This window comes from Leptodactylus fuscus, chromosome 4, assembly GCF_031893055.1.
Source record: "Leptodactylus fuscus isolate aLepFus1 chromosome 4, aLepFus1.hap2, whole genome shotgun sequence".
NCBI classification, from domain to species: domain Eukaryota; kingdom Metazoa; phylum Chordata; class Amphibia; order Anura; family Leptodactylidae; genus Leptodactylus; species Leptodactylus fuscus.
The window spans coordinates 73,569,871-73,585,891 of NC_134268.1; positions in this window are offsets into that span (position 1 = coordinate 73,569,871).

A 16,021-nucleotide genomic window follows, 5' to 3' on the forward strand; every position below is an offset into this window, starting at 1 on the left:
ATGAGGGCAATTATTTTTAAAGGGAATCCATCCGGGTGATTTGGGGTGTAAACAACACACAGATTCTAATAGACTAAGGAGTTTAGTGTTCCAAACAGCCCTGTTGTAAAACTGTCTGTGCCATCATTAAAAAAAATTAAATAAAAAAACCCTTTTATTTCTTCCTAGACATAAGTCTGATAAGTCACATCACACTCATCTCTGGTGCTCCCAATGGCTCCCAACACCTTGGCTTCACTGCATATCCGCCCAATATCTGGTACATGTACTCTGGTCTGGAGATGGCCATAAAAATAAGGCCGTATGTGCCTCACAATCTTGACCAAAATGACCTATTGAAATCAATGGGAGCTGATCAGTTCTATTTTCTGGGAGCCGTTTGTTCCGGCTCCTGGAAAAAAGAGCAGACATGTTCATTCTTCATGTGCAGTCACCTTGCGAATCCGCCTAAAGACACTTCCTCCTCCCGACTAAGCCCATTCATTGGGCCTAATCCGGAGCTGAGTGCTTGACTGAATGCCGGTGCTCTGAACTGGCATTCAGTCGCAGCTACCCATATTTTGGTCTGCTTCAAGTTCCAGACCAAAAATCCCCATGTGAACCTGGCCTTATATGTATGGGAATGTCAGAGAAGATAACAATCTTTGTCCTTTTGTTCTAGCCACAGTTTTCTCCCTTCTCCCAGGTCAATACCCATGCAATGCTCACCTGGAACAAGAGTGCATGTGTATGAGGTAGTCAGCGAAGACAGCTGTTCATACGACAGCTATCTAGATTATAGGCCGGTTTAGTTACAGGGGCTATCTGGTTTGGTTAAAACATTTTCAAATTCCTTATTAGGGAGGATTGAGTTTTCCTTTTTAACATCCACATCTATTAGGCAGAGTGCAGGGAGGCATCTCTTTTTTTCCTCTCTTTCTGGAGGTACCAGTATATCCTTACATAGAATGGATAATATGGTTAATTTCAATTTTGCAATACTTCACATCCCCTGTAGTGGTGCTGCAGTTAAACTGAACACTTACTGCCTGGTTCTACTAGAGCTTGCAGCTGAACGTTAGGGCTCCACCATAGACCGATCATCATAGCATCTACCGTATAGCCCAAGGGAGCAGCACTCAAAGACTGAATGCAGTCACCTTTAGAATTAGACGTGTAAACCTTATTTATTCTCATCAGGCATAATATTTTAAAGCAATATCATATGATGATATGCTCCAAATTTAGATATATGAGAACTGTGGTCTGTGAATTTATATTTATTTACTTAAAGTTCCACTCCGGAGATTTTTATGCAGCCTGCCGATTCACACAACAGATTCAAGTTACTTTACCAATGTAAGTCTATAAGAACCTGGATGTTACGTTCCCATAGGCTCACATAAAAGCCAGGGATTCCTACTTATATCTTCACAACTCATACAATAAGGATAATATATTATTTGCACCACAAAGTGCATGGCATTAAAACAAAATAAAAAGGATCTTCAATTTGCCGTTTTGTCTAACTTTAAAAAAAAATTATTGATCATTATAGCTACCCCAATATTTTACTAACAATTACTATAGCTCATTGTGAAAAGAGTACTCTTATCACTGTGCCCATGGAAAAGTAAAAAAAAAGTCATAGATCTCTTGCAGAAACAGAAACAATGACACTTTATTATATACCGGATATACTCGAGTATAAGCCGAATTTTTCAGCACAGTTTTTATGCTGAAAAAGCCCCCCTCGGCTGATACTCGAGTCAGGATCCATGGAGCATAGAAACTTGAAGGACCTGCATAAATTAAACGAAGGGGGGGGGGGGGTCCGTTAGTACTACTACTACCGAGATACCGAGACACATGGGGGTACTAATAAAGGATCTTAATTATTAAGATACCTAATTATTACCTCCATGTGTCCCACATATCAGTAACTCTTATGTGAGGCACACAGGGGGTTAATGTGAAGGACATGATGGGGTTAACTGCTATTATTATGAGGCACATGGAGTTACTAAGCTGTAATGCACATGACCAGACTTTTTATCTGTAATGGTGCATTTCCCCTCCTCGGCTTATACTCGAGTCAATAAGGTTTCCCAGTTTTCTTTGGTAAAATTAGAAGCTTCAGCTTATATTCGGGTCGGCTTATACTCGAGTATATACTGTAACTTTTTTATTGCACAAAAGTACTAAAACATAAAAAAAAATCTACATATGTGGGAATGCCATTGTCAGAATGAACAGTAAATGTTAAAGAATTTGTACCAAGTTATATAGTTATCCACCATCGATAGGTTAGGGGATAACTTCATGATCAATGGGGATCTGACTGCTGGGGACAAATAGGCACCCTACAGCTCCATTTATTCTCTATGGGAGTATGAAGGGAGTAGCAGAGAGAGTGCATGTTCAGCCTGCTGAATGTTCCCATTTTCAGGATTGGTGGGAGTGGCAGAGGATGGACCCCCAGATCATGAACTTATGTTCTATCCCTTCATTAGGAGATAATGATATAACTTGGCAGAACCCCTTTAACTTGTTATTTTTACTGCATGGAATACAATAGAAAGAAAACTATTGAGCAATTGTATTTCCTCCTCCAAAAAAAGTGTTATGGATTAATCATTTCCTCACTCTCATTGGTGTATGTAAAGGGTTGAATAGGTTACATTTGTGATAAGGCCCCTAAGTCGGGGACCCACAATGGAATTTACCAGGCACCACATACTAATACAATTATCACAGCATCCTACAGCTTAATCTACCTGTCCACCCTCACAGAAACCCAGACATTCATTCATGGAGTCTGGTGTTGTGTTTAGATAAGTTTATGGTAGAGGGGAGTTGTGAGAAGCATTTGCTTCAATAAGTAGATCTGTCCTCCATGTGAAGATTGAGGAGGAGGATGAGCTGGGACCCTCCTCATTAGCTGTTCTCATGACTTATCACTGATGCTCAGTTATAGTCCAGAAGTGGCGACGGTGGGTGTATACAGTTAATAAGTAGAGATGAGAGAACCAATTCGGATAGGGCCAGATTCAACCCAAACTTTACATAAGTTTCGGGTTTGACCAGAGCTTTTGTTGCTTGTCACCCATGAAACACTTTCATGTTCTGTGATCTTATTTGTGAAATACTGTATTGCTCTGCAATAATGACTTACAGTAGAAACCTTTTTTGATTATGCTTTATGATCTATGGAGACATTATATTTCAGTTCTAAGACATTTAAAAGCTTGCAGCAATGTAAATTGTACACTACTGCTGCCAACAAATGAAGACTCTGTCTTGAATGTCTTGTGCTATACAAAGATGTTCCTCTGGATTCTGACCTTCTGAATGAATGTATAAACCAGAGAAACATATTTCCTTTGCTCAAAGATATTATTACAGAATAATGTATGTAGGCTGAGCACCTTTATCGGGAGTGAATCCAGTAAGTATACTGCCTGCGCTTGGTGTACAGAATCTGTTTCAACTTTGAAGTTAGGATATGTGTATGATCTTTATTCTGAAAAACAACTACAAAGTAAAAACTATCAAAACATGTACATTTCTATAAAGACATACTTAATGTCAGAAAGTGAATGTGGCAGTATAAGTAAGAAGCTATTGATATGTTTACACTATGTGAACATGATGATAATCAATTACTTATAATAAAGTATGTTTATTGGTATGTTCCCAAAAAAACATAACATTTTGTCAAATCATTTTGACAACACAAACATAAAATTAAAAAAAGTAGAGAAAATAAAAAATATTTAATATACTTAGGTGTAAATAAAGGCAGCAAAAGTTGATCTTGTTAGCTGTCCACAATCCAAATTTTCTACAGCACAAGCTGCGCACACTCCAGTTGTTCTACAGCACAAGCTGCCCATACTCCAGTTGTTCTACAGAACCAGTTGCCCTACAGTACAAGCTCTCCATTGTTCTACAGCACTAGCTGCCCATGCACCAGTTGTTCTACAGCACCAGCTGCCTATACTCCAGTTGTTCTACAAAACCAGTTTCCCATACTCCAGTTGTTCTACATCACCAGTTGCCCATACTCCAGTTGTTCTATAGCACCAGCTCCCATACTCCAGTTGTTCTACAGCACCAGCTGCCCATACTCCAGTTGTTCTACAGCACTAGTTGACCATACTCCAGTTTTTCTAGAGCACCAGCTGCCCATATTCCAGTTGTTCTAGAGCACCAGCTGCCCATATTCCAGTTGTTCTAGAGCACAAGCTGCCCATTGTTCTATAGCACTAACTGCCAATGTGCCAGTTGTTCTAGAGAACCAGCTGCCCATACTCCAGTTGTTCTACAGCACAAGGTGCCCATACTTCAGTTGTTCTACAGCACCAGTTGCCTGTACTCCAGTTGTTCTACAGCACCAGTTGCCTGTACTCCAGTTGTTCTACAGAAGAAGCTGTTCATATTCCAGTTGTTCTGTTACACTTTCTCTCCATACATTTTGACTGTGGCAGAAGATTCTTTTATTTTGCAAAGTCAACATTGTAAAATTGGGGCAGATGTTTAGTTTATTTTTATGAAACTATTAGGATATGTATAGAGTATCTAAAGCTTAGGGAAATGTAAAGCGACATACTACATGATTTGATGTTTGCTTTCATAATTGGTTGAGGCCAATCAGTGAAGGGCCTGAATGTCACTATCGGCGACATCATGGTTCGTCTTCCTGAGGCCTGCTGAGGCCACTCAGCAGTCACATGACCACTGAAGCCAATCAGCGGCTTGAGCACAATGCCGGAAGAGACCTGGGAGAGCAGACAAACCAGGAGGCACTGGAGGGCACTAGAGTAAGAGAGAGAGGTGAGTATGCATTTTCTTTAAAAAAAAAAAATTTCACTGCCCCCAGTTTATTTAAACTTTAAAAGTTTTGCCTGGACAACCCTTTAAAGAGGACCTTTCATCAGATTGGGCACATACAGTGTTATATACTGCTGGAAAGTTGACAGTGCGCTGAATTCAGCGCATTATCGGCTTTCCCGATCTGTGCCCGGTGTAAAGCGCTATCGGTCCCGGTACTGTAGTGCTCTATGGTCAGAAGGGCGTTTCTGACAGTTAGCCAGGGACGTCCTTCTGCCTCGCGGCGCCTATCACGCTGTACTGTGTGAGCGGGCAGGAACGACCCCTCCCTCTGCTCACACAGCTCGTCCATAGACGAGTATTATTAAGAGCGGGAGGGGGGAGTTCCTCCCCGCTCCACAGTACAGCACGATAGGCGCTGCTGGGCAGAAGGGCGTCCCTGGCTAACTGTCAAAAACGCCCTTCTGACTGTAAAGCGCTACGGTCCCGGGACCAATAGCGGTTTACACCGGGCACAGATCGGGAAAGCCGATAGTGCGCTGAATTCAGCGCACTGTCAGCTTTCCAGCAGTATATAGAACTGCATGTGCCCGATCTGATGAAAGGGCCTCTTTAAATTCTTACCTCAGTTGCCAGATTTGGCCTTCATGATATAGCAATTTTTATTTGTTTGTTGTCTTTGAGGAGTTGATTTTTGTAGGAAAGTTGTACTTTTCAATGACACTATTTTGAAGAATAGTACAGTTCTTCTCAAGAGCACTGTACATATATGTCAGGAAGGGGTTAAATTACTTCTCTATATTGCAATTATCTCTAAATTGTAGAATCACAAGCAACTCTAGATTGCTTATAACATGCTGAGGTACAAAATTCCAAGGATGCCTAAGCCATAATCGTCATTTCTTACCTTTGCTCTTCACTAGACATGTCCAGATATATGTGCCATGAGATAACCAGGCTTCAAAACATGATTTTTTGATACTCTGGCACTAGACATCCGTCCTGTATGTGTCCATGTGTGGATACTCAGAGCTGTTATGATATGTAACCTGTCTGTACTATAACCATATGATTATGTAATGGATCCCTGGTATGACCATATCGTCAAGTAAAAATTTTCTTATTTCTTATTTTTTCTAAATAGCATTCTGTATGTTAGCATTAAATGTCCTATACTCTTTTGGAAGAACCCCTTGGATCAATTTATAGTATTTCAAAAAGCTAGAGGACACTTGTTTTGGAGCATAAGCCATTGTTAATATAAATTTAACCTACAAGTATTTTTATTGAAGTAAAAAAGATAATGCTCACATATTCCAACAGAAGTAGACCTTTAATTTTGAAGTAGTTCTTGAAGGCTCTGGACCTCAGAGACTAGAGGAGATGACGGGACTGATGATTTGCAAACAAATCAACATATAACCTTTGAAGTAGCTAGGAAATATCTGGGTCCTGCCATTGCAAAGGTTACCCTTAACATCAGCTGCACAAAAGGAACTCTTTACATACTGTAGATAATACAAATGTACATTCGGAAGGTGTTTGGGAAAGACTTTTTTCTATCATTTCATATACCCTTATTCTTTTTATTGATGTTTATTAACTCACTGCAAGCAAGTTAATGTTCTAAGATTTAAGACAAATTGAACTTCTGGTTTAAAGAATTAGAATAAAATTTAGTCCAATTGTAAACCTAAACCTGCTATGAGCAGACAGAAATTTGCATTTATGTCAATTTCTTAAATACATTGGATTAAAGGGATTTTCCAGGATTTATACGTTGATGAACTATCCTTTTGTGGCGGACAATACCTGGGACCCCACCAATCAGCTGTTTGAAAAGACAATGGCAGCCCTTCTGACTGTAAAGAGCTACGGTACTGGGACCGATAGCTCTTTACCCAGGGACGTTCATTGGATTAAGAAAGTATTTGCTAAAAAAAAACACTACAAAGTGACAAATAGGTATTGGAAGCTGCTGGTGCCTCTGGAATCCCATGAACCTCAAGGTGTAGGAGGTTTGTAGTTGTGCATAAACCTACTATTTGGCCACCTCTGAACAGTGCTCACAAGCAGAAACGGTTCAGTGGGTCCAGACATACAACCATGGATAGTCCAGATGGATGGAGTAGTGAATGGTTGTTGGATTGCCACCATGGATGGCCAAGCAAGGAGGTGGTGGTCATGTTTTGGGCTGGAATCATGATTAGGCCCCTTCAGGGTCCCTGTGGTGGTGAAAATGAAATATATAAAATATAAAGAGTTTCTGACTGACCACTTTCTTCCATGGTACAAAAAGAATAACTGTGCCTTCTATAGCAAAATCGTCTTCATGCATCACAATCCACCATCTCATTCAGCAAAGAGTCATTGGCTACTATGGGCATTAAAGGAAAGAAACTCACACTGTGGCTGCCATCCCCCCCAGATCTCAACCCTATTGAGAACCTTTAGAGTATCCTCACGCAAAAGATCTAGAGTAGGAGGCAGTTCACATCAAAACAGCAGCTTTGGGAGGCTATTCTGACATTATATAATGAAATTCAAGTGGGAAACTACCCCAAAATTCACAACTTCATTGGATACAAGAATTGTGAAGGCGATAACAAAGACAGGGTCCTACAGTGGAGCAAAAAAGTATTTAGTCAGTCACCAATAGTGCAAGTTCCACCACTTAAAAAGATGAGAGGCGTCTGTAATTTACATCATAGGTAGACCTCAACTATGAGAGACAAAATGAGAAAACAAATCCAGAAAATCAAATTGTCTGATTTTGTAAGAATTTATTTGCAAATTATGGTGGAAAATAAGTATTTGGTCACCTACAAACAATCAAGATTTCTGGCTCTCACAGACCTGTAACTTCTTCTTTAAGAGTCTCTTCTTTCCTCCACTCATTACCTGTAGTAATGGCACCTGTTTAAACTTGTTATCAGTATAAAAAGACACCTGTGTACACCCTCAAACAGTCAGACTCCAAACTCCACTATGGTGAAGACCAAAGAGCTGTCAAAGGACACCAGAAACAAAATTGTAGCCCTGCACCAGGCTGGGAAGACTGAATCTGCAATAGGCAACCAGCTTGGATTGAAGAAATCAACTGTGGGAGCCATAATTAGAAAATGGAAGACATACAAGACCACTGATAATCTCCCTCGATCTGGGGCTCCACGCAAAATCTCACCCCGTGGGGTCAAAATGATCACAAGAACGGTGAGCAAAAATCCCAGAACCACGCAGGGGGACCTAGTGAATGAACTGCAGAGAGCTGGGACCAATGTTACAAAGCCTACCATCAGTAACACACTACGCCGCCAGGGACTCAGATCCTGCAGTGCCAGACGTGTCCATCTGTTTAAGCCAGTACATGTCCGGGCCCGTCTGAAGTTTGCTAGAGAGCATTTGGATGATCCAGAAGAGTATTGGGAGAATGTCCTATGGTCTGATGAAACCAAACTGGAACTGTTTGGTAGAAACACAACTTTTCGTGTTTGGAGGAAAAAGAATACTGAGTTGCATCCATCAAACACCATACCTACTGTAAAGCATGGGGGTGGAAACATCATGCTTTGGGGCTGTTTCTCTGCAAAGGGGCCAGGACGACTGATCCGGGTACATGAAAGAATGAATGGGGCCATGTATTGTGAGATTTTGAGTGCAAACCTCCTTCCATCAGCAAGGGCATTGAAGATGAAACGTGGCTGGGTCTTTCAACATGACAATGATCCAAAGCACACTGCCAGGGCAACGAAGGAGTGGCTTTGTAAGAAGCATTTCAAGGTCCTGGAGTGGCCTAGCCAGTCTCCAGATCTCAACCCTATAGAAAACCTTTGGAGGGAGTTGAAAGTCCGTGTTGCCAAGCGACAGCCCCAAAACATCACTGCTCTAGAGGAGATCTGCATGGAGGAATGGGCCAACATACCAACAACAGTGTGTGCCACCCTTGTGAAGACTTACAGAAAACGTTTGACCTCTGTCACTGCCAACAAAGGAGATATAACAAAGTATTGAGGTGAAATTTTGTTACTGACCAAATACGTATTTTCCACCATAATTTGCAAATAAATTCTTACAAAATCAGACAATGTGCTTTTCTGCATTTGTTTTCTCATTTTGTCTCTCATAGTTGAGGTCTACCTATGATGTAAATTACAGACGCCTCTCATCTTTTTAAGTGGTGGAACTTGCACTATTGGTGATTGACTTTTTTGCCCCACTGTATGTTAACATGTAACTTTATCTGTTAAGATTTCTTTAAATGAAATAGTTTTTGCTTTCAGTAAATATGACTCCTTAATATTCTAGAACTACAAACGAGGCAAATTCATCACACGTGTGGAAAAACATGGAAATTACAAAAATACAAAATCCCACACAAAAACAAATATAAAATATAATAAAGTTTATTAATAATCACAATATTAAATAACAGACAACTGACAATGAATAAGGAGATGTAGATACATCAGGGATACATCATTTCTAATCGTTATAACAAATTGCAAGGACGCAAAAAACGGCATAGCCATAAGTCGAAGCATCACTGATGCCTTTACCAATATGGCCGCCGCCTACTTAAATACGCATGCGCAATAACCTAATGAAACTTTCCAGCTTTATTTAGAACATGACAATAACAATAAAGATGACAATATCATACTAAGAAAGACGCAGTTCACCACAGTAATAAATCATACCCCACGGCTTCTTTATATAAAGAGAAATATTGTAGCTAAAAATGCTATCTCAATGCAATAGATATATAAATATGTAAATATATAAACATGGACATATATCGCTCCAAAACGCCAATATGTGAGACAATACAGATATACAAATATGTAAAAATAAGTAAAAATAACACACATATCATATATTAATTATGTTCTTAATATTCTAAATAAAAAAACGACCATTTTCAGTTCTTTACAACCAATAAAAGTTTTAGAAATGCTGTTGTGCACAATAATTTGGAACAGTAGATTTAGATTTTATAATTTGTGAAAAGAAATGTTATCATTGGGAGGTTTGTCCATTAAAATTTGATTTATACTCTGACGGTTAAAAATTTGAACAATGTACTATCATGTAGGGAAAATAGAAAAATAACATTTGTATAATCGTTTAGAAAGCAGTGTATGCCGATGATCACATATTAGGATAGATCATCTACATGTAAGCCCAAAAATACCATTTAAGTCTTCTGAGGCTGCTGAAAGCTTTGTGCCTTCTGCTAACCCTAAATTTCTCTAATCATTATTTTGAAAAGACTTGAGAAATGCCAAAAAGACAGACCTTTTTATACAAATGTGTCTTGTGCCAAATTTTTTGAAGCCAGGTAAATGGGAAATGAATAGAGATGAGCAAATAGTGAAATATTCGAGATTCGATATTCATTTCTATTAGAGCCTCAATATTCGACTACTCGATCAAATATCGAATCCCATTATAGTCTATGGGAAAAAAAATGCTCGTTTCAGCGGAAACCACTATTCGACTAAAGGAGAGTCACCAAGTCCACAAGTAGCAGGAGGAGAGTGTTTAGGAGGAGCGCTGTGCAGTTAAAGTGCACGGACCCCATTATAGTCTATGGGGTCCTTGCGCTTTAACTGCACAGTGCTTGCAGTTGCGCTGATAAAAAGTAAGCTCCCTTGCCAGCTCTCCCGACTAGCAAAGACGAGCCTGCGGCAAATCAACTCTGGTTCTGCAGCAGCCTCGTCCTTGCTAGTTGGGAGAGCTGGCCGCTTGCTGTTACGAGGGAAAAGTCAGCTCCCTCGTAACAGCAAGCTGCCAGCTCGTCCGATTAGAAAGGACGAGCCTGCGGCAGAACCAGCGTTGATTGGCCGAATGCTATATAGCATTCGGCCAATCAACGCTGGTTCTGAATCGAATATTTACTGCGAATAGCTAGTGGTAAATACGAATAGCAAGTACGAATATTTTGAATACCATAGTATTCGATCGAATACCTACTCGATCAAATACTATTCGCTCATTCCCCTTCTATTATAAAGGGTAGTTCCTTTTTCTTCTGAGACATCTACAGACTTTGTAAAGTAGATCCTCCTAAAGATTCTGAAAATGAAAACAGAATGATAAAGCAAAGCTGAAGTATAAGGCAATAGGAAGGGACAGAACAAAAGTTTAAGCATGCAAAGACTCTGTTTATATATCTATATATCATACATCTATATTATTGATCATAGTTGTGCCCTAATGGATCAGAGCCAAGGCAATGCCAAGTGTAAAATGAAGGGAAACATCTCCCAAAAGCACTGACTAAAATTTTAAGACAACTGGACATCCATTAAACTTATAAAGCACCTATGTATATGCAAATTAAATATTCACTTTATGCAAATACATGTAAATATGTACACGGTAGAGTGTTCTTTCATTTCCCATACAATGATATTTCTTTGCTGTGCTTGCAGGATATATAAATTATCAGCGTATGTATAGTGTATGAAAAATGGAATTGGTATAGGCATTAACACAGCTGTTCAAGGACAAAGTAGATTTCCTTTCTATTGTTTGTACAGTTATTGCTAAGTTGTTATTGTACGTTTTATTTATGGACATAGTTTTCAGGTATTGTTTGTACTGTATTTCACTAGGTGATAGATGTGTGCTGTTTGTAGGAGAAAGCTAGATAGACTGTCTGGGAGGTGAGAAATAAGTTATCTATGGCAGATACTTAGCATTTTCCTGGATGTTAGTACCTCCACAGTGAAAGTGAATTTACACATTACGCTGGGTTCACACCTGCGTTCGGGTCTCCACTTTCAGTTTCCGTCTTCTGCATGCATGAGAGCACCGGTGAGCGTTTTATGCTCTCCGCGGCGAAACCATTTTTTTTAAACCAGACACAAAGTCCTGCATGTCCGACTCTGTGTCCGGTTAAAAAAAAACGGTATCGCCACGGAGAGCATAAAACGCTCACCGGCGCTCATGGCCGGACACTTTTCAAACCCATTCAAATGAAAAATGCCTGCAGGTTTCCGTCTCCTGCCCAGTTTCAGGCAGGAAACGGAAACCTGAAAGCGGAGACCCCAGGTGCAGATGTCAATGAGCCCTTAGATGAAATTTAATCACATCTACAAATTCTGGAGTGACTGGCTGGTAGATTATTATGTATATGAGCCACATAAATAAATAGGATTCACATGCCCGAATCCTTACATATTTAAATAGTTAGTAGGGTTGAAAAAAGGCATATGTCCTTCACATCCAACCAGGGGATGCTGCCTGTCGCTTATAATATTGCGTATAGTCACATACTCCTAGCAGTTGAGGCAGCCCTGGAGACAAATTATTCTATCTGTCTTCCTGATTATAGAGTCCCCTGTAACCACTACCTACACTATTGTCCCCCCTCCCACTATTAGCTGGACTGTTCTCCTGGCTTTTAGGGACAGCAACATCTACTAGGGCTGCCATTTCTGACACTTATATGCTCACATCACCACCCTACTTGGGAATTTTGTTTGGATGAACAGAAACAGGAGTGGCCTTACTTTTCTTGGATCCCATTCCCCCTTCTCTCTGTATTAACACAACTCCTTGCCTTGTCTTCCTGATGTCCCCACAATTTTCCAACCTCCATATCTAACCCACTGACTACTTGCTCAGTGAGGAGTATGATCTGCTCAAGATTGTCAATTGCCTTTACAGTTGCATTCTGCTCTTCCAGATCTCTAATTTTAGCTTCCAGATGGGCAACATGCCACAGCGGTATTCACCCTGGAACTCTTGCTCCAGTAGTGCATACATATAACATACTGTGCACTGAAATAAATGGCCAAGCTTTCCAGCTATTATCCAAATTACAATGAACAAGTAAAGTAGTTAAATAAAGTAAGTTACTTACAAGTATGTTCACTTCTGCTCTTCATCTCGGCTTCTTAACTCCACTCCTGCACCCCACATCTCTCCCCCCACAGGATACCCTGCACCACACATTTCTCCCCCTATAGTACACCCTGCACCTTACATCTCTCCCCCCACAGTATACCCTGCACCACACATTTCTCCCCCTATAGTACACCCTGCACCTTACATCTCTCCCCCCACAGTACACCCTGCACCTCACATCCCCCCCCCCACACACACACACAGTACACTCTGCACTATACATCTCCCCCACATACAGTCATGGCCAAAAGTTTTGAGAATGATACAAATATTAATTTTTACAAAGTCTACTGCTTCAGTTTTCCTAATGGCAATTTGCATATACTCCAGAATGTTATAAAGAGTGATCAGCTTAACAGCAATTACTTGCAAAGTCAATATTTGCCTAGAAAATGAACTTTATCTCCCAAATCACATTTCAACATCATTGCAGCCCTGCCTTAAAAGGACCAGCTAACATCGTTTCAGTGATTGCTCCATTATCACAGGTGTGGGTGTTGATGAGGACACGGCTGGAGATCAATCTGTCATGATTAAGTAAGAATGACACCACTGGACACTTTAAAAGGAAGCTGGTGCTTGGCATAATTGTTTCTCTTCTGTTAACCATGGTTATCTCTAAAGAAACACGTGCAGTCATCATTGCACTGCACAAAAATGGCCTAACAGGGAAGAGTATCGCAGCTAGAAAGATGGCACCTCAGTCAACAATCTATCACATCATCAAGAACTTCAAGGAGAGAGGTTACATTGTTGGCAAAAAGGCTCCAGGGAACCCAAGAAAGACCAGCAAGCGCCAGGAACGTCTCTTAAAAGTGTTTCAGCTGCGGGATCGGGCTACCAGCAGTGCAGAGCTTGCTCAGGAATGGCAGCAAGCAGATGTGAGTGCATCTGCACGCACTGTGAGGCGGAGACTCTTGGAGCAAGGCCTGGTCTCAAGGAGGGCAGAGAAGAAGCCACTTCTCTCCAGAAAAAAACATCAGGGACAGACTGATATTCTGCAAAACGTACAGGGAGTGGACTGCTGAGGACTGGGGTAAAGTCATTTTCTCTGATGAATCCCCTTTTCGATTGTTTGGGACATCTGGAAAACAGCTTATTCGGAGAAGACGAGTTGAGCGCTACCACCAGTCTTGTCTCATGCCAACTGTAAAGCATCCTGAAACCATTCATGTGTGGGGTTGCGTCTCAGCCAAGGGAATTGGCTCTCTCACAGTCTTGCCTAAAAACACAGCCATGAATAAAGAATGGTACCAGAATGTCCTCCAAGATCAACTTCTCCCAACCGTCCAAGAGCAGTTTGGCGATCAACAATGCCTTTTCCAGCAAGATGGAGCACCTTGCCATAAAGCAAAGGTGATAACTAAATGGCTCAGGGAACAAAACATAGAGATTTTGGGTCCATGGCCTGGAAACTCCCTAAATCTTAATCCCATTGAGAACTTGTGGTCAATCATCAAGATACGGGTGGACAAACAAAAACCTACAAATTCTGACAAAATGCAAGCATTGATTGTGCAAGAATGGACTGCTATCCGTCAGGATTTGGTCCAGAAATTGATTGAGAGCATGCCAGGGAGAATTGCAGAGGTCCTGAAGAAGAAGGGTCAACACTGCAAATATTGACTTGCATTAACTCATTCTAACTGTCAATATAAGCTTTTGTTGCTCATAATATGATTGCAATTATATTTCTGTATGTGATAAAAACATCTGACAAACACACATAAAAACCAGAGGGCAGCAGATCATGTGAAAATATAAGATTTGTGTCATTCTCAAAACTTATGGCCATGACTGTAGCTTTTACCCTAGGGATAAGAGCTGACGGTGATCTGGCAAAGTTTGATAATGAGGATAACACTTCAGGGGCATAGCGGGACAGGCTCTAAACTGTGCAGGATGGCGGGACCTTAGTCTAAAATCGCGACTGTCCCACCAGATCCGGGATGATTTGGAGCTATGAAAGTGCTCCTTGCAGGGGTTAAACGAATATATTATACTGGCCTTCCTCCAATGCTACCCCAAAAATCGCCACTAAAACATCACAAACTGAAATACTGTATAGGTACACATGTTCATATATTGCTATGGACTTTCTAACGTACATGTCGCTGCAGTGTTTTAGCCAAATAAAAGACGAAAAAATAAACAGCAAAAATCCCACATATAAGGTTGTTAAATGCTGTTTAACTGGCCATATCTGTCTATTCAGATGGAAGTCATATAAAACATATATGGCTTCACTATAAAATAACGTTCTTTCATGGCAGGTGCTCTTTTAAAGAGGTAGTGTTGTTTTATAATGTTTCCAGGTACAACAGCTTAAGTAAATGTGGGCTTGTGTGTTCAGGCTTATGAGCGCCAACAGCTCAAGTTGGTGGAGGTGTGAAAGGTCCTCTTCAAGTGTCAAGTTTAACTATACAACCTAGCAATATGTCATCATCACCTCTAATGGGTGGAAAGTCCATTTCATGTATATATTCTAGTTTCCACCATAGTAATGCAAGTATTTGATTAGTTTCTCTGGGTGACTGCACTTTTGTATCCTAATGTTAAATGCAGAAGAATCAATGTAGTCTATTACATGGGTGGTTGTGTATACTGATCCGTAATTACAATAAGATCTATTTTTCTTTGCTTGGCTCACTTTATAAGGATGCACACATTTCATTCAATATTGCTGACCAGACCTATAATAAAGTTACTCAGAACTGAAGACCATAATGAGAACGTCTTCATAAAGGAGCATTTTCAAGGAAATAGAAAGAGGATAATTTATTCCACTATTTTACAGTGGCAACAGTTAGACAGTCTAAGAGCCAAGTGAAACAGTTTTCATGGCCAAGCATTTATGTTAAACATCTGGCTTTGTTGCATTTTTGCCACTTTGCTTCCCTTGTGCCTTGTTTATAGGTTTGTGCTGAAGGGGAGCGCTCACTCATAAAATGGCACATCTATTTTTCTGAGTCGGCTATAAATAGAAGCTGTGCAAATGTCTTGTAAGTTTTCCAGTTTAATAAAATAAAATCTGCTGAACTTGTTGAATATGCTAAACGCATTTCATTACAAAGGAACTAAACCGGAATGATTTGTAATACCCTGTAATCGAACCAAGAGTGCTTATGTAAAGTAAGTGTCTTCCTTAATGTATTGGGATGACAAAATACCTTCTACTTAAAAATCATTGTATTGCTGTTAAAGGGAGTCTGTCACCAGGGTGAAACCTATTACACAAACAACACGGTTAGATATGTCAGGCTCTCCTGAATCTAACACCCTTTTCCCCATGAAA